Source organism: Trachemys scripta, chromosome 9, assembly GCF_013100865.1.
Source record: "Trachemys scripta elegans isolate TJP31775 chromosome 9, CAS_Tse_1.0, whole genome shotgun sequence".
Taxonomy (NCBI): Eukaryota; Metazoa; Chordata; order Testudines; family Emydidae; genus Trachemys; species Trachemys scripta.
In genome coordinates, this window is record NC_048306.1 from 39,883,465 (window position 1) to 39,903,397 (window position 19,933).

The 19,933-nt window shown below is 48.6% G+C and overlaps 1 protein-coding gene across 2 annotated transcripts in view; it reads right to left on the reverse strand.

Moving 5' to 3' along the window:
• Positions 1 to 19,933, reverse strand: part of GABRA3 (gamma-aminobutyric acid type A receptor subunit alpha3) — a 127,727-nt gene that overhangs the window by 53,881 nt on the left and 53,913 nt on the right. The window contains exon 1 of one of the 2 annotated variants that reach the window (XM_034781522.1): positions 1,571 to 1,646. The exons of the other annotated variant lie outside the window; for it this stretch is intronic. The gene's annotated coding sequence lies outside the window, so the exon portion shown is untranslated. Of the gene's footprint in view, positions 1 to 1,570; positions 1,647 to 19,933 lie in introns of those variants that run through there. 2 annotated transcript variants of the gene reach the window in all.

Sequence of the window (19,933 nt, forward strand, 5' to 3'; positions counted from 1 at the left end):
TGGGGGGGGCGGGAAGTGGGAGGGGCAGGGGCGGGGCTAGGGCGGGGCTCCTCCCGTCCTCTTTTTTGCTTGCTGAAATATGGTAACCCTAGGGTTGTGAGCAAGGGGGTGCTGGGCGGGGTGTGTGTGCACAGCACTGTGCATTTGTAGTGGAAGGGTTGTAGGGGGCTCTGGGCATAGTGGATCCAGGGGGCGCTGGGCAGGGGAGCTGTGTGGTGCAGCATGGGCCCACCCCCAACAGGAAGGGACACACTGGTAGCACAGGGCTGGTAGCACAGGGTAGTGTGTCTCTGGCTCCGGTCGGGGCTGTGCACCTGTGTCTGTCTGTCTTCCCTCCTCCCTCCCCCCACTCGACCAATGTGTCCTGATATTTCACTCTTGTGATCTGGTCACCCTATTAATCTGGAAGGGGAGGCAGTGTTTTCGAGCAACTAGGGCACTAGCCTGGAGTCTGGAGAGCTGCCTTCTATTATTGCCTCTGCTGCATGACCTTGAGTAGTTGCTTTCCTTCAGTCTTGTCATGAGCCTTCTGCAGCAGAAAACTTCTGCTATGTTCATACAGCACCCGGCACAATGAGGTACCTGTTCCCAGATTGGCACCTCTTCATGCTACTGTCATACAAATAAGAAATAATAATATTAATCAATACACCCATTTTCATGATAGATTATTAACACTGAATACCAATTGGTAAAGCATTCTGTGCATGAACACATTCAGATTGTTTTAAGCCCTTTGAGGCAAGGACTGTCATTGACATGTTTATACAGCACCTAGCACAATGGGGACCAAGGCCATAACCAGGTTAGGTACTGCTGTATTATAAAGTGTTTAATAAAGGGAATATACCACTGCAGCCGGGTTCTTGAACAATCCACTGATATTTATTGTCACCCTTTGCACCCTGGTGGAAAGCCAGGGAATTCTGTAGACAAGCTAAACAGATCCTTTGGTGCTTGGTATTCCAGCGGGGGGAGGGAGAGGTAGGGGAAGGGGGTGTTCTCATTTGTTAATGGTGATTGGGAGGGAAGGAAGGAGCCAGACTCATCCTACCCAGGTACTGCAGTGTTAGTTAACCAGCGGCTTAAGGTGCACAGTGAGGCCAGCCGTGACGTCAGAAATGGATATATGTAGGTGCCCTCAGTAGCCATTTGCAGCAGTCAGGAAAGATCATGGCATAGATCAGGTAATGTCCACCCCCACTCCTGAGGAGCTGCCACTGAGCATAAGCCTCTCTTCTCCCACACTTTCCACTTCCCGTGGTAGTGAGCAGAGATCTTGGACTCACCCTGCCCAGGACTCCTGCACTAAATGTCGTGAGCACTCAGCACAGCTTAGGGTCTGTGGCAGAACAATGAATTGAACACAAGGTCTTCCAAGATTCTGGCTAGTTCCCTAATCACTGCATCATCCTTCCTTGCCAAAGAGTGTATTCCCTGGTCTGGGTGTACTTGTGTTTCTAATGCCATCTGGAGAAATTTTGCAGGCAGAAGCAATGAATGCATTGCAGGCTGAGCAGAGGCATTTCCCCCCCCCCCCCCCAGCACAGAAAAGTATTCATTAACTCACCCCTCCTCACCAGGCAATGCTGCTTGACTCCTGTTGCAAAAATCCCCCAGAGCTGGGGCAGAGCTTCAGTGCAAATGTAAAACAGAGGCTAGAGCATCCCTTCCCCAAGCATTACCCCCTGTTATTCTCAATACCTGCTCCTCTTCAAAAACTACCGTCCCCCTCTCCAAGAAATTCCCAAGCCAGATCTACCCTGCTTGCAAAGACAATAAATGGCCATATTCACTTGGCAGTGAGGACTGAATTCTTCTCCCACTGATTCCAACAAGCAGAACATTGACAGTAGCATTATCGAGGGCACCGCAGGGCTTCCATGCCACAGCATTTGTGGGACATGCCTCATATAAGGGGCCAAAGGCCCATTTGCTCTCTACTCCTGGCTGTTGCTGCTGTGCATCACCTAGACTATGAACGATCCAGTCCCTGCCTCTTTTCCTTGCTGGCTCCCGTCCTTTGTGCTGCAGACAGAGCCAGCCTGCCACCCCCTCACCACCCACTCATTCCTGAAATCTCCCGTTTAAGTGCTCACGACTCCCTGGGCAAGCGAGGGGGTGTATATTATTTACAAAATGACTGAGTGCTATTTTTATTTGCTTCTCAGAAGCACTAGCTGCAGCTGAGCTGGAATACAAATTACCCTGTCTCACTTCCTCTCCCTTCTCTGGCTGTCTACTGGGGGACTGCCTCTACAAGTGATTAGGGGAGGGAGGGAAGTAAGAAGGCTGTTATTAAAAATTCAGCTGTAATCACCAACTGTTATTTATTTAAGAATCTCAGCCCTAATATAATCTGCTGGTATGTTTGTGTGTCAGTTTGTGGATGCTGCGCTGTGATGTGCCATAGCAGGAGTAATGCAATGCTGGGGGATCCCAGAGGCTGGGCTGCATTCTAGCAGAGATGATGCAGTAGTGTCTCATTGTGGGGTGTTCCCGATGGTGTACTGTAATAAAACAGGGAGTGAGGCAGTTGGGGCTTGGTACAGGAGCTTTCCGAGTATTGTGCCAATATAGTGGAGGTTACACAGTCTTGCTTCTGTGCTGGGGTGTTCCAGATGCTGTGCAGTTATACTGCAGTGGTGATGCACAGCTGCAAAATGCTGAGGGGGTCCCAGGTGCCGTGCTCATAGACTTTAAGGCCAGAAGGGACCATCATGGATCATCTAGCCCGACCTCCTGCACCTTGCAGGCCACATAACCTCACCTACACCTGAAACAGACCCCTAACCTCTGGCTGAATTACTGAAGTCCTCAAATTATGATTTAAAGACTTCAAGTTACAGCGAATTCATCATTTACATTGGTTTAAACCTGCAATGCCCTCTGCTGCAAAGGAAGGTGAAAAATTCTCAAGGTTGCTGCCAATCTGACTCAGGAAAAAATTCCTTCCTGACCCCAAATATGGCAATCACTGAGCATGTGTGCAAGATCCGCCAGGCAGACACTTGGGAAAGAATTCTCTGTAGTAACTCAGAGCCCTTCCCAGCTAGTGCCCCATCTCCAGCAGTTGGGGATTTTTGCTACTAGCAGTCACCAATGGGCCATTTGCCATTGCAGGGAGTCCGATTGTATCATCCCCTCCATACACTTATCAAGCTCAGTCTTGAAGCCAGTTAGGGTTTTTTTGCCTTCACTGCTCCCTTTGGAAGGCTGAGCTATATTGGAGGTTAGGCAGTCATTCTCAATGCTAGAGGTTCCTGGATCCTTTGCTGTATTATGGCAGAGGTAAAAGTGTCATGTCTAAATGCCAGGAGCTTCTGGGTGGTAGGTGCTGTGCTATAAGCCAGCAATGTCAGAGGAAGGATGGGCTTGTGGTTTAAAGCACCAGCCAGGGACCGAATTAAATTATTGACTCCAGTCTTCATGTGTAATTTTGGACACACAAGTCACTTAGCCTCCCGATGCCTCAGTTTTAAAATGAGACAACAATACCACCCTATCTCTGAAGGGTTTTGTGAGGTTAGCTGCATTGATGTTTCTGAGGTGGGCAGGGTCAACAGAGATAGGCAAATAGAAGTGCCAACAGAGAGAGATGCAGTTTTATCCCAATCCTGGAAGTAGCCATGTGCTGTGAACTGTATCGGTGGGTCCTGGCTACAGTCATGACTTGAGCTCAGCAACATATTTTGTCTCTGACAGAAATGTCTCAATAAAAAGCATTTTTCAGGGCTCTGGGATTGTTTGTGAATTCAGGTCAAATTTGACAAATAGTGAGTCATAAAAACCTAGAAAAAAATGAGTTTCGACATGACATTTTGTTTTCAAATTTGGCCAATTAAAAAAATTAAGTAAGGTGAAAAACACCTGAAAACTGCTGAATTTAAACAAAAAGATAAAAAAAATTGTTTTGTGTTGACACAAAAAGTATTTTGGTTCATTCAATGGAATTTTTTTAGTTTTTTATGTGACTATAAGCTTTTTTTAAAAATTGGTTTCAGTTCAAAGTGGATTTCCCCCCCACCCCCCCGTGGATTTTTCTGTTCTGCTGCAGAACCAAAATAATCCATTATTCACTGTGATGTGCTCGTGTCTCAGTGCTGGAGCTCTCAGATGCTGTGCTATGATCTAGCAGAGGGAATGCAGTGGTGTCTCGGTGCTGGGGGTTCCTGGAGGCTGTATTATGATCTAGCAGAGGGAATGCAGTTGAGTCTCAGTGCAGTAGGTTCTCAGATGCTGTGCAGTGATATAGCAGGGGCTTCTTTCTCCCTGAGAGTTGTGTCTACTTTGCTCTTCTTTTTGCAATTAGTTTAAACACAACACACTGAGCAGAAGCACACTGAGCAGCGTCTGGGCTGAAAACTTTAAATTCCTGCCACCTCCCACGTCCCTGCCATCGTCAGATGGATGAAACACCTAAGTACTAGAAGGTAATTTCTACAGCTGCGCACAGAGGCTTTATGGCTCTCTCATTCTTCATTTTCTCAGCTTCTCGTTTTGGGGATTTAATTTCTTTCCAATTTTAGCCCTAGGAACAAAAGAGGAATAGAAATGTCTTTTCCTTCTGCGACTTTTGCTGCCGCCCCAGGAGAACTGCCTTCGCTTAATGTACCTGAGGCTTAACAGAGCTGGGACTGTGCAACAAAGAGTACTTGAAACACGGCAGTGCTCTCCTGAAGGGGGAGGAGCGCTGTAGTCCCCTCATCAAGAAGCTCCACCCTCAGGTTCCTCCCTTCTTATTCCAGAGATCAAATCCCACCTCCCTCATTTGCTCTCCAAGCCCCCTTCATCACAAGGACCATCTGGCTAAGATCCAGTGCAGCACCAGTTGTTGTCTCTGACAGACCTTTTCTCTGGGTAGCAGGGGGTCCTGTCAGTTTCAGCAGGGCAATGGACTGCACCACGCAGACATGAAATCCCACTACATCTTTAATACCACATAATAGTGACCGAGCCTACCCATTGCAAGCAGGACTCTCCACTCTCCAGCCCCTTTTGATCCTGAGCAGGTCCTTGTATGATGTGCAGCAGGGAACTGGGGCTTGATTCTCTACTCCTGAGGGAATTTTGCACCAAAAACTTAAAAATTCTGTGCCAAAAAAATAAAAATTCTTCACACAATATTTTAAAATTCTGCAAAATTTATTTATCAAATAAATGTGGAAACTCCAGCATGGCATTGGGGAGCACAGGCCACTGGCTGCACAGAGGTGGGAGATCACTGTGCAGCTCCCCTCTGGGACATAGACTCAGCGGTGAGGCTGCACCCAACCCTGACACAGCGCAAGGACCGGGCCTGCCCCAGAAACACCCCAGGGCCCTGGCCCTCTATGCCAGGTGCACCAGGTGTGGGCAGGCAGGCTCAGCAAGGCAGAATCCAAGTGTGGAGGGGCTTAGTAGGAGAGGGGAATCCATGTGTGGGCTGAGAGTGTTCTGTGTGGGGCAATCTGGGTGTAGGTGACTCAGTGGGAGATCCTGGTGCATGGGGGGGGGGAATCTGGATGCACTTGGGTTTGTTGGGGGGCTCTTGGTGCAATGGGACTCTGCAGGGGAGTCTAGGTGCAGGTAGTTGGGGCTCAACAGGAGAGGTGTCTTGGTGTGAGGGGGATAGAGCTTGGCAGGGGGGTCTGGGTGTGGGGGGATCAGTGGTGGGGTCCAGATGCTGCAGGAGTGGGCTCAGTGGGGTGGAGATCCAGGTGCAGCTGGTTGGGGCTCAGTATGGTGGGGATCTGGGTGAAGGGGGCTCGTTGGGGTGGTGCAGGGGAAGTGGGGTTCGTTGGGGGTTTGTTGGGTGCAGGGAAGGAGGTGAGGGTTAGTGGGGGGTCTAGGTACAAGGGGGTCTGGATGCACGGGGGTTGGGTGGATGGGGGAGCAGCTCCATGTACAGTGATTCCTCCCCCTGCAGCTGAGGAGTGATGGGTGCAGGAAGCGTGCAGGGGTGAGTTTGCAGAACTTTCTACAGCCGGGGAAGAAATCTGGGGGTGAGATGCCATGCAGAGAAAGAGGAAGTCCCGTCCACCCCAGCCCAGCCGGACTAGCAGCTGAGCCCGGCGCAGGGTAGGAGCCATCAGCTGGGTCTTCCCCAGTCCTTCCCCCTGCCCCACAGTGAGTTACCTCTCTGCTGACAGCCCTGGGCACCTGAAAGATACTGCTGGGGAGGGTCAGTGCTCTTGTGGCTTCCTTTTGCTTCCCCATCAGAAAGTCATTTTTCTGCAGGGAAGCAAAGAAATCTGCGGGAGTCATAAATTCTGAAGATGAGCAGTGGTGCAGAATTCCCCTAGGAGTAATACTCATCATACTAATGAGGGGCTAAGCCAGCACTCCCCTAGCTGGAATTACTCCAGCATTCCCTGGTTCTTTTGTGCTTCCACTCCTGCTCATTCCTTCCTGTCTTGAGCAAATATGCACCATACTCTGCCCCTGAGCTCAGCATGAGTAAACTCTCTGTGACTTTATCACATCCCTAGTTACTCAAGCAACCAAACCCCTTTTGTTAACAAGGAATTCTCTCCCGCAACACACTGCCCTGGTCCTCCTCCCCTGGCACCACTACCGGCTCAGCCCCATCTCCGTCATGTAGGGAGCAAGCCAAATGCCGGGTGTAGGCTGGGAATTACACCTCACACACTAAATCCAAAAATAGGACAACACAATCCCTGCAAACTCTGTTGCCTCCAGCCAAATGAACCACATTGCTGTCCAAGATATACTGGGCCAGATTTATCCCTGGCACAGCTCCCTCAGAGTCTCTGGAGTTAGCAGGGACCCATCCTGTTTTTTTCTTTCATCGGAGTTAGAGCTTCAGTAACAGCTCAGGTGACCAAAGTGCACAGATCACCCACTGAACAACTACATGTAAACTCTCCCCAACAGCATGGGCCTCAGCAATGACCAGGAAGGAACCACTCCAGGCCAGAGGGTGCCCACCAGGGTCTCAATAGTGCAGGCCATTTGGGGCCAATTTGCTGGTGCAAACACTTGCCCAATAAGGAAATGGATGGAGACCAACAGTGGCCCTCACATAAGCCACAGATGGCCATGACTGCCAGCCTGACCTGGGTTTCAGAAGGCAACCTAGGAGTGGAATCCCTGGGGCTGTTTCATTTCTCCAGCCTGTGGTTCTGGAATCAGGACCGCTGGCAAGAATGCTCCCCTCCCAAGTTAGAAGGGTGCAGCTTTTACTAGCAATGAGGGAGGAAAGAAAGGGATGGGTGAGAGAACCCTGCAAACGGAGGATGGCTGGTCCGTGTTACAGTAGAGAAGAGACAGGGCTGGTCTGGAATGAATACAAAGGGGGTTCTCTATTGAGGCTACTGGACACAGCCAGACTCTGTGGTCTCTCTAGTTCACTAATGCAATCCCACAGGGTCACCCTGAGGCCTGGCACTACAGTATTAATAGAGGAAGAGGAAACAGGAGCAAAGGAGGCGATGCAAAGATGCAGTAATGCAAAGGTGACCTGATAATCTAGTGTCACTAAAGAATACACCAAGCCAAAATGACAGAAACAGGAATGGCTTCCTCCCAGGTCTCTTCTAGGAACAACAAACCCTTGCTGTCTCCCTGACTACTGCTCTGTGCTGCGGGACAGTGCAGACCTCTGAGGCTGTTGCTTTTGCTTGGGAGCAGCAATGCAGAAGAAATCATCTTGCAGAACAAGGCTCACCAAGACTTGCCACACTGGGCCATCAACTCCAGACATCCAAGCCCAAGAAAACCCATGTGCTGTTGCTGGTGGGGAAAAAAGAGACGAGAAGAGCATCCCCTGCCAGCACAGTCCAAGGCGCAGGGGCTGGGGACAGGCGGGGGTGAAGAGAGGAAAGCTGCTGCTGCCTCCTCCAGCATCAAATCTGCATCTGAGAGAGTGAGAGAGACAAGGGCCAGGAGCTCAGGCACATCTTAACAGCTCTCAGCAAAGCCACTTTTCTCCTCTCGACTGGTTTTGACTTGGGGATGTTTCTTGTTTTCTTTGATTGCATGTCCGCCTGTGACAGCCACAATGTGTTTTCATAGTGACTAGTGGGAGAGAGCACAGTCCAGGGGACAGAGGGGAAGAAAAGAGCTTTTCCTCTCTCCATTTCATTCACGCTCTTGGAGGAAGGGCTTTTGTTAAGAATGAGCCACTGGGAGCAGGGAAAGACACTCCATAAACAATAAGGACCTGAAAGGAAAGGGCCTTGGGAATCATTTTGGAGCTGGGGGCCAGATCCTCAGCTGGGATACACTAGCTCAGCTCCATTGACTTCAGCATTCACCAGCTGATCAACAAACACCGTATAATTAAAGAGTTTCTGAAAACCCATGCAGGGCAGCAGAGGAAAAGGCACATTATTCTAGAAGCGATTCCACGTCACATGTCATTTTCTCCCCTTGTAGACAGAATGTCAATAGAAATCATTTCAGACAAGCACTCGTAAAGGTCTTTTGGCCACATACTTATACAGACAGGTTAGCAAGTGACCACATGCATGCAGCTTCAGGAGCAGCACTCACCACCTTTCCCTCCAGAAACACAAGCCTCTGCCACTAAACTAAACTAAATACAATTAATAAAATTAATAACTAACTCTTAAATAGCCCGTTTCATCACAAGATCTCAAAGCACTTTGCAAAAGAGGGCAAATTCATTATCCCCATTTCACAGCGGGGAAACTCAGGCACAGCCAAAACGTTCATACTTGTGTTTCTACAGTCAATGGGTTAAATAAGTGGCCTGGTTTTCAGAAGTCAATGGGAGTTTCAGTGGCTCAACATCAGCAGATTCTGACATTGAGTAGCACCTTGCTCCACAAGTGGCCCCATTAACTGCAGTGGGCCACTTACAGAATATGGTATATTCAGAATTTGGCCTAAAGCAACTTGCCCAAGCTCACACAGACAGTATTCTCTTTGAATGTCAAGTTACTTAGGCCTGGTCTACACTAGACGTTTATGTCGAAGTTAGCGCCGTTACATCGAATTAACCCTGCACCCGTCCACACCGCGAAGGTATTTAGTTCGACATAGAGGTCTCTTTAATTCGACTTCTGTACTCCTCCCCGACGAGGGGAGTAGCGCTAAATTCGACATGGCCATGTCGAATTAGGCTAGGTGTGGATGGAAATCGACGCTAATAGCTCCAGGAGCTATCCCACAGTGCACCACTCTGTTGACGCTCTGGACAGCAGTAAGAGCTCGGATGTTCTGAACTGCCACACAGGAAAAGCCCCGGGAAAATTTGAATTGGAATTCCTTTTCCTGTCTGGCCAGTTTGAATCTCATTTCCTGTCTGGACATCGTGGCGAGCTCAGCAGCACTGGCAACGATGCAGAGCTCTCCAGCACTGATGGCAGTGCAATCTCAGAATAGAAAGAGGGCCCCAGCATGGACTGATCGGGAAGTCTTGGATCTCATCGCTGTGTGGGGCGATGAGTCCGTGCTTTCCGAGCTGCGATCCAAAAGACGGAATGCAAAGATCTATGAGAAGATCTCTAAAGACATGGCAGAGAGAGGATACAGCCGGGATGTAACGCAGTGCCGCGTGAAAATCAAGGAGCTGAGGCAAGGCTACCAGAAGACCAAAGAGGCAAACAGACGCTCCGGATCCCATCCCCAGACATCCCGTTTCTACGAGGCACTGCATTCCATCCTCGGTGCGGCCGCCACCACTACCCCACCACTGACTGTGGACTCTGAGGATGGGATAGTGTCCACGGCCGGATCCTCGGACATGTTAGCGGACGGGGAAGATGAGGAAGGAGATGAGGAGGACGAGGCAGTCGACAGCGCTCACAACGCTGATTTCCCCGACAGCCAGGATCTCTTCATCACCCTTACAGAGATCCCCTACCAACCCTCCCCAGCCGTTACCCCGGACACAGAATCTGGTGAAGGATCATCCAGTAAGTGTTGTAAACATCTAAACATTTATTTGTAACAGAACATGATTATTAACAATTTAAAAAATGGGTTTCTCATGATTAGTTTGATTAACTTAACGGTTCAGTCATGGGCAGTGCAACTATTTGAAAAAAATCTAGCAATGTCCGGTTTTGCATGATTGTCCTGCCCAAGCCGCTCTACTGTTTAGTCCCTGCTACTGCAGCTACAGTAAGATGCGGTCTATATGTCCGGGGATGGAGCAGAAATCCTCCGGGGACATCTCAAGGAAGCTCTCCTGCAGGTAATTTGAAATCCGCTGCATTAGGTTCTTGGGGAGAGCGGCCTTATTGGGTCCTCCGTTGTAGGACACGTTGCCGCGCCACGAGACTAGCAAGTACTCCGGAATCATTGCTTGGCACAGCATGGCGGCATACGGCCCTGGTCTTTGAAGGCTTTCCCGGAGCATTCTCTGTCTGTCGCTCTCAGAGATCCTCATGAGGGTGATGTCGCTCATGACGACCTGCTTTGAATGAGGTAGGGGAATGTTAGTGTTGGGACTGCTTTACCGTTCCTTTACAGAACTGTAACCGCTGGTTTGCAGCCACGCGGTGGAGGCGGGAGAGGGTCAGCCGAAAGGGATCGTTCCCGGGGACAGCCGCGAGGGTGTGGGACAGGAGCAGACTTCCTGCTTGCCGGATTGCTGGCAGCAGGGACCGACATTGATTTCAATGTGAAATGAGGCCATTGCTAATATTAAAGTTTTAAGCTGCCACGAATCTACGGCTTACCATGTCTGCGTGCAAGAGCAATTCCGTTGTCCTGACAGGGTTCTCGAAAGTGCTCTGCAAAACCCCAGACACTGAATGCGAAGGCCGAGAATTCGACCTTGTGCTGAGTGCGCATGTGATAGGTGCTGTGCATGGTCCTGTTCACAGAGAAAGACTATGTTCTTTGTTCACAAGTACATTTAGCTTTCTGAGGAATTCACTCCCTTTTTCCCATTCCCACAGCCCCATCTGCGACTGTCTCACAACCTAGCCTGTCATCACACTCCCAGAGGCTAGGGAGGATTAGGCATAAGAAGAAGAGGACACGGGAGGACATGTTCTCAGAGCTTATAGCCTGCTCCCGAGCCCAGGCAGCACAGCAGACCCAGTGGCGGGAAAACTTGACCCGAATGCACCAAGCAAACATGGATCGGGAGGAGAGGTGGCGTCAGGAAGACCAGCAGGCGACTCAAACCCTGCTTGGACTACTGAGGGAGCAAACGGACACGCTCCGGCGCCTTGTGGATGTTCTGCAGGAACGGAGGCAGGAGGACAGAGCCCCGCTGCAGTCCATCTCTAACCGCCCTCCCCCGCCACCAAGTCCCATACTCCCTTCACCCAAAGTGCACAGAAGGAGAGGCGGCAGAGTCCCTGCTAACTCTCACTCCACCCCTGCAGAGAGCTCGAGCAGCAGAAGGCTCTCATTCCCCAAAGTTTGACAAGTACTTTCCTTCCCGCCTGACACAAGCCCCCGTCCAAGTTTCACTTCCCAGTCCCATGTGTAGTTGATAATAAAAAATATGTTTCTGTTAACTACTGTTTCCATCATGTTCTTTTGGAGGAGGGGGGGAAAGGGGGTTGGTAATTGGACAGGACAGTCACCTTTGGCAGGGTACATAGTCGGGGGCAGGCACAGCAGCAAGGCACATACATAGTGCAGTGATGCAGTGACTACTTACCCTGGTTAGTCTGGGAGGTTCTTTTCATGTTATGTGGTGGGGGGTGGGTTGCTCTGTGACTTTGTGGCAGGGGAGGGCAGTTAGAGATCTTAAGCGGCGGTCCTTAGGCAGGATCACAGAGCCACACAGCAGGGGATCTGTAACCGTCCCCCCCCTGCCACAAAGTCACATAGACCCCCCATACACACAGTCCCTATCAGGAGGGGTGACAGGCTCCGTTGAAAGAACCATCCCACCGCAGCGGAGCCTGTCAGTCCTTGAGTTTAGAAGCTGCATTCGCACGACTACACTACACCCGCTCCGCACCACAGTCTGCGTCCCAGTTTTTAAAAATTCCCGCGAAAACAGTATTAAAGAAAACGGTGTGCTTTAACAAAGTTGAACTATTTTTATTTTGAAACGTGTGTTGGAAGTGGGGTGAAGGCTTCTCTGTACACAAAATTAGAAAGTCACAGGTTACCCTGCTCACTCAGGAACTTTGCTTTCAAAGCCTCCCGGATGCACAGCGCTTCCCGCTGGTCTCTTCTAATCGCCCGGCTGTCTGGCTGTGAGTAATCAGCAGCCAGGCTAATTTCCTCAACCTCCCACCCAGCCATAAAGGTCTCCCCCTTGCTCTCACAGAGATTGTGGAGCACACAGCAAGCTGCTATAACAATGGGGATATTGGTTTCGCTGAGATCACAGCGAGTCAGCAAGCTTCTCCATCTCCCCTTGAGACGTCCAAAAGCACACTCCACCACCATTCTGCACTTGCTCAGCCGGTAGTTGAAGAGTTCTTTTTCAGTGTCCAGGGCACCTGTATAGGGCTTCATGAGCCAGGGCATTAGCGGGTAGGCTGGGTCCCCGAGGATCACTATAGGCATCTCCACATCCCCAACAGTTATTTTGTGGTCCGGGAAGTAAATACCTTGCTGCAGCCGTCTAAACAGACCAGAGTTCCTGAAAACACGAGCGTCATGAACCTTGCCCGGCCATCCCACGTAGATGTTGGTAAAACGTCCCCTGTGGTCCACCAGTGCTTGCAGCACCATGGAAAAGTAGCCCTTTCTGTTAATGTACTGGCTGGCCTGGTGGTCCGGTGCCAGGATAGGGATGTGAGTTCCATCTATGGCCCCACCGCAGTTTGGGAATCCCATCGCTGCGAAGCCATCTATGATCGCCTCCAAGTTTCCCAGGGTCACTACCTTTGGCAGCAGTACATCAACGATTGCCTTGGCTACTTGCATCACAACAACCCCCACGGTAGATTTGCCCACCCCAAACTGGCTCGCGACTGACCGGTAGCAGTCAGGCGTTGCAAGCTTCCAGAGGGCTATGGCCACTCGCTTCTGGACAGTCAGGGCTGGTCGCATCCGGGTGTCATTGCGCTTCAGGGCAGGGGACAGCAACTCACAAAGTTCAAGGAAAGTTCCCTTCCGCATGCGGAAGTTTCGCAGCCACTGTGATTCATCCCAGACCTGCAGCACTATGCGGTCCCACCACTCAGTGCTTGTTTCCCGGGCCCAGAATCGCCGTTCCACGGCATCAACATGACCCATTGCCACCGTGATGTCCTCGGCGCTGGGTCCCCTGCTTTCTGAGAGGTCTGTGCTACTCTCAGACTTCAGGCCATCACCGCGTTGACGTAGCCTCCTCGCCTGACTTTTCTGCATCTGCCTCAGGGCAACCTGTATGATAAGCTGCGAGGCGTTGAGAGCGGCCACAACTGCAGCGATGGTTGCAGCGGGCTCCATGCTCACAGTGCTGTGGCGTCCGCGCTGTCAATGACTTGAAAAGTGCGCGAAATGATTTCCCGCCGGCGCTTTCAGGGAGGGAGGGAGGGCGGGAGTGAGTGATGGATGGATGACGACAGTTACCCAAAAGCACCCTCGACACATTTTTTTACCCAGAAGGCATTGCTGGCTCGACCCAGAATTCCAATGGGCAGCGGGGACTGCGGGAACTGTGGGATAGCTGCCCACAGTGCACCGCTTCCAATGTCGACGCTTTCCCCGTTAGTGTGGACTCACAAAGTCGAATTACTGTCCTTAGTGTGGACACACACGTTCGACTTTGCAATATCGATTCCAAATATTCGATTTAAGTAAAATCGAACTACTCTCGTAGTGTAGACAAGGCCTTATTTAAGAGCCTAGACTATGGAGGTTAGCCTCAAAGGTCAGGCACACAAGTTTGAAAATTTTGGCTTATATTTATTTGTCAAAAGCATACTGTAGTGTGTGCACACATGAGAGAGAATATCTTAAATATAGTTTGAACATTATAAAATGTGGGTATTGTTGTTGGCATCCTTTCGTCTACGAGAGATGGTGGAAACTGCAGCCTGTGATGTAGATGGTTTGCAATGTCTCATGTGACTGAATAGTCCAATCTGAGATTTGCATGATCTTTGGCAGCTATTGCAAATGTACGTATTTTGGTTGGGAACTGCTTGCTTCCTATGGGCTCTTTTCTCTTCAAGCTGTAGGAGCCAACTCCTTTATGATTTTTAAATATACAATGTACCACTTTACAAAAAAGGGACAATTTGATATAATGCTCAACATATTTTATATTATAGCCCATTGTAAATGGATGCACAATAAATTTGAATGTATATATAATACGTGAATAATTCTGCCATTAAATAAATCATGAGAGCACCCTCATCTTGAATACCGTGTTCAGTTCTGGTCGCCCATCGCTGCAAAAATGTTTCCAAAATAGAAGAGGTCCAGAAAGAGACAGCAAAATGATTGGGGGCACAGAAAAACTTCAACACAAGATGAGAGTGAAAGGACTGGGGCTTTTTCATTTAGAGATGATGGCAGAGGTCTATGAAATAATGAACAGTAAGGAGATGGTAGATTGGAGCACTTGCATTTATTTTTTCTCATAATATTTAAGAATAAAGGGACATTCCATACCATTGAAATGAATACAAACACAATATATAGTTAACCTGTGAAACTCCATGCCACAAGATAACACAAGGCCAAGAAAAGGATGGATGTTTAAGTGGACAATGAGAACAATCCACAGTAACATTAGATAGGATCAAAATAAAAGGACAGAAGCCTCCTTGTTTCATGGTATAAGCCAACCACTAACTCACTGCAGTTAGGAAGAAAGTTCTTCTATGAACGGGTTATTACACTACAAGGTTTCTTGCATGTTCCTTTGAAACAACTAGTGCTGGTCCCTGCCAGAGATGATATATATGACTAGATGGGCCACTGGTCTGATGGGGCCTCTGAGTCCAGGCATAATCTCCTGCACCTGATGCTGCTGCAGCACACTGGAGGGAAATGACACTTTGTCCCTGTCAAGGTGTATTATCCCCCACTACCCCATCTCCTATCAGGATCCATGATTGGTTCATGACATTGTATATGTAACCCTTCTGCCCCTCTGAGTGGGCAGCAACAAGGGCCGGGTTCAGTATCTAGGAGTTCCATTTCAATAACGCGATGCAAAACCAGCTCGAGCCCCCACCCAGTGACCTGGGACAATTACATACCACCCCCCGGGCGCCTCTAGGAGGCAATACTTCCCCTCTCACAAGCACGGAGTCTGAGTGTAGCAAAAGCCTTTTAATAAAGGAGGGAAACAATGTGGCATTATGTTGGGGAAACACTACAAACAGGATTCATAACACAAACCATGAACAAAAGACCCACCTCCAAGTAAGTTTGGCAGTGTCCTTTTCCCCTCAGGGTCTTAAGTCCAATCACCCCAAAGTCCAACAACGCAAAAGTCTCTGTTCCGGGTCAGTGCCGTCCCAGAATTCAAAAGTTTATCTGCAGAGTTTTACACCACCCCCCAGCCTGGGTAGAAATGGGTGGGGCACACGGGGTGTTAAGGGGCACCTTTCATGGTCCGAGGCCGACTGCCCTGCCTCTCCATGGAGTTCTGCTGCAGCCTTCACCACGAATGGCTCCGCTCTACCAGCCGCGCCGCTCCGCTCCACCAGCCGTCCCATGAACCAGTCCAGCTGCCCCCACAAACTGCTCAGCTCACTGTTCCACAAACTGCTCTACACTGCTAGCTGCTTAGCAATATATCTTCAGGCTCCCCCACTAGTTAACACAGCACTCAGTGATCTCAGCTCAGCAATTTTAGCTCTTTTAGTGATTTCAGCTTGTAGTAGGGGAGCCCCAGTGCTGGTGCACTATTGGCCCAAAGTGAATTCAGCTCAGCAATCTCTAGCTAGACTCCCAATGGAAGCAAAATTAGCTCTGCTCTGTTATGCAACAGTGGAGAGAGGGAGTAATGCAATTGGTGTTCCAGGCCCTCAAAACAGGTTCATACCATCAGGCAGACATACCTGCTCCCAACCTCTCTCAATTCACAGGGTTTTGGAACCCATGTCCCTTGTCTAGCAAATGCTACTTAGGTGATGGTGAGACCCTCTGTCATAAAACAGTTTCATTGTTCTTGATTCACATAATCAGGGTAACAACACTTTATTCCTCCTGCCCCAATAACAGGGAAACTGGGGATCACACAGCAGCCAAAGTGACCATTTTGGGATGCCGTGGGCTCATGCTAGGCGGGGTGGGTGTGCCTATGCAAACAAGATCAGCCCTTGAAGTTCTTTTCCACACTGGCCACAATTCACCACCAGATGTCAGGGTAGAGCTCATCCTGACTCTGCTTACATCTACAAACAATACAAATCCATTTATGGAAGTTAGGTGCCAAATCCCATTGACTAACCCCATTAGCTGGCGGCAATAGTAGACTGTTAACCTCTCAGTGGACTATTCAATTCAATTTAAGAGAGAGGTTGTGGAATCCCTGCCATTGGAGGTCTTTAAGAGCAGGTTAGACAATCACCTGTCCAGATAATACTTAGGACTATCTTGAGAGCAGGGGACTGGACTAGATGACCTCTCGGGGTTCCTTCCAGTCCTACAATGCTATGAAGAGCGGAAGGATGATTCAATAGTTAGGGTGCTAGCCTGGGATTTGGAGACACCCAGGTTCAGTTCCTTGCACAGCAAAAAACTTCTTGTGGACCCTTGGGCAGATCACTTAGCCTCTCCGTGCTTCACTTCCCCATTTGTAACTTGGGGACAATAGTACTGCCTAGCCTCACATTAACAATGCATTAAAAATTGTGAAGTGCTCAGATACTACAGCAATAGGGGCCATAAAAGTACCTTTGATAGATAGTGTGTTGGGGACTGTAAGTGTGGGGGGTTGCAAATGCACTTATTGCACTGGGTTTGGGCAATCTGTCCTCTTAAGTACTCTAGAGTATATTAAAACACACAGTGATAAAGGAAGCAATATAATGAATGAAATAAATATCATGCTCTAGTAAAGTCGGGGCTAGTGAAAGCCTTAGGGTATTATCAAGGAGAACCTTGCATCAGATTGCCCTCTAATTGCATTGAAAGATTTGTCTTTAACCATTTGTCTAATGCAGTTTTGTTTTGGCTAGTCAATAGCTTCCTGAAATAGTATCTTTATCTGTTTTCTAAGGCTGTAGATTTCATTCTCCTCGTTCTGTATCATGGATCTGACTCCATCCTAGTTATGGTTCCAGTGACTTCCAAAGACTTGAGACCAGAAACTCACATATAAAAGAGTGGCTGCCGATCTCCCCCAAAGTCAGATCTGTACATCCAAACACCAAGAGGCCCAATGTCTCTCATCAGAGGCCAGTTTATCATCTATCAATTGCAGAGAAAATTCCTTCATTATAACTGTACTGCCAGTTCCAGCAAAGTTGCATGATGGGCTGGCTGAGATAATTAATCACTTCCTTCTCCCTGGTGCAATGGCATGTCACTGTCTAGAATTAGGTGTCCTCCAGCCAGACTGGAAGAGAGCCATCAGGACTGTAAACCTAGATATGCATATGGCACCATTTCCTGCCTTGTTCTTTACTCCAACCTGGAAGGCTCAGCATAAAAGAAGCAGGAGTTAAAAAGACTTCCAGGAAGCATCTCGAGAGACACCCGACAATGATGCTGGTTACACTGAATGAGAGAGTTCAGCATGTTCTACAATTATGTGTCTTTAATTTTTCAGCCCAGATAAAGTAAAGCAATATCTGTCAAATCCCTCCAAGGGACAGTCTGCTGCTGTGCTCATTTCACTCAGTGTAGTGAAGGTTTCAGAGTAGTAGCTGTGTTAATCTGTATCTGCAAATAGAACAAGGAGTCCTTGTGGCACCTTAGAGACTAACAAATTTATTTGGGCATAAGCTTTCATGGGCTAGAACCCACTTCATCAGATGTAGTGAAGGTTATAGAATGGGAAGCCCTTTTCTTACCGTTCACAGACCATGACATTTACATACATTTAATTACAGCTGGTATTCCAGTGCCTTTTGCTAGAACTGATCTCACTGATAAAAAGTGACCATGTCAGCTTGCAAGCCAAGGGTCAGAGTAAGTGTTTGGTTGGGCGCTGCAAAGGAGTATAGATGCCGAACATGTATAATCACTAGGACTGGGATCTCACCAGATATTACATGCTATGTAGGGTCAGTGCTTGGATGAGAAACAACTAAAGAAACCCCCAGGTGCTCCATGATGTGCAGAGAGGCCCAAGTCTCAAGGATCAGATACGGATTTGAATTTCCCCCGGATTTGGGACATATTGGATGTAGTGTTTTGACTGGGGCTAATCTACTGTAGGAAGTAGAATAGACAATGCAGTAGGCTTGGTTTAGGTTCTGAATTAATATTGCACCAGTGCACCAGTTTGGTGCTAACAGGTACTATGCTCCTGGATGTGCCGTACATTGGATGAGAAGTAAAACTGTGGCCATTAGTGGTTCTATAGCACTATTCATAATTACATTCAACCTCTCTAACCATGCTACTCCCTTCCCAGCAGTTTCAATTGCATAGGATAGCCTGGACTTCCTGTCCAAAACCACTGTGTGGTGAAGCGGTGCACAATTACACTGCTCCTTAGTTCCACTTGAGCCAGGGATTATAAATATACAGGGTGAAATGTTGCTCACACAAAAATCAATGGGAAAACTCTCATTGATTTAAATGAGGCCAGGATTTCACCCGTCTAACCCATGGTGGTGTGGTGTGTTCCCATTTTATCTGGACGAGATTGGGATGGGAAGAAGATCTGGGTCTAGCCTATAGAACTCATTCCTGGCAGAGACAATATTGACTGCAGTCCTCACCAGAACAGATGACGCAAAACTGGGAGGTGTTGCCAATATGGAGGAGGATCAGAATATCAGACAAGATGATCTGGGTGACCTTGAAAACTGGAGTAATAGAAATGGGATGAAATTTAATAGTGCAAAGTGCAAGGTCATGTACTTAGGGACTAAGAAGAAGAATTTTGCTATAAACTGGGGATTTATCAGTTGGAAGAGACAGAGGAGGAGAAGGACATAGGTGTATTGGTTGATCACAGGATGATTATGAGCTGCCAATGTGATGCAGCCTTGAAAATGGCTAATGCAGTCCTAGGATGCATCAGGCGAGGTATTTCCAGAAGAGACAGTGAAGTGTTATTGCCGTTTTACAAGGCATTGGTGAGACCTCATTTGGAATGCTGTGTGCAGTTCTGGTCTCCCATGTTTAAGAAAGATGAATTCAAACTGGAACAGGTGCAGAGAAGAGCTATTGGGATGATCCGAGGAATGGAAAACCAACCTTTTGAGAAGCAACAGAGGGTCCTGTGGCACCTTTGAGACTAACAGAAGTACTGGGAGCATAAGCTTTCGTGGGTAAGAACCTCACTTCTTCAGATGCAAGTAATGGAAATCTCCAGAGGCAGGTATATATCAGTGTGGAGATAACGAGGTTAGTTCAATCAGGGAGGGTGAGGTGCTCTGCTAGCAGTTGAGGTGTGAACACCAAGGGAGGAGAAACTGTTTCTGTAGTTGGATAGCCATTCACAGTCTTTGTTTAATCCTGATCTGATGGTGTCAAATTTGCAAATGAACTGGAGCTCAGCAGTTTCTCTTTGGAGTCTGGTCCTGAAGTTTTTTTGCTGTAAGATGGCAACCTTTACATCTGCTATTGTGTGGCCAGGGAGGTTGAAGTGTTCTCCTACAGGTTTTTGTATATTGCCATTCCTGATATCTGACTTGTGTCCATTTATCCTCTTGCGTAGTGACTGTCCAGTTTGGCCAATGTACATAGCAGAGGGGCATTGCTGGCATATGATGGCATATATAACATTGGTGGACGTGCAGGTGAATGAGCCGGTGATGTTGTAGCTGATCTGGTTAGGTCCAGTGATGGTGTTGCTGGTGTAGATATGTGGGCAGAGTTGGCATCGAGGTTTGTTGCATGGGTTGGTTCCTGAGTTAGAGTTGTTATGGTGCGGTGCGTGGTTGCTGGTGAGAATATGCTTAAGGTTGGCAGGTTG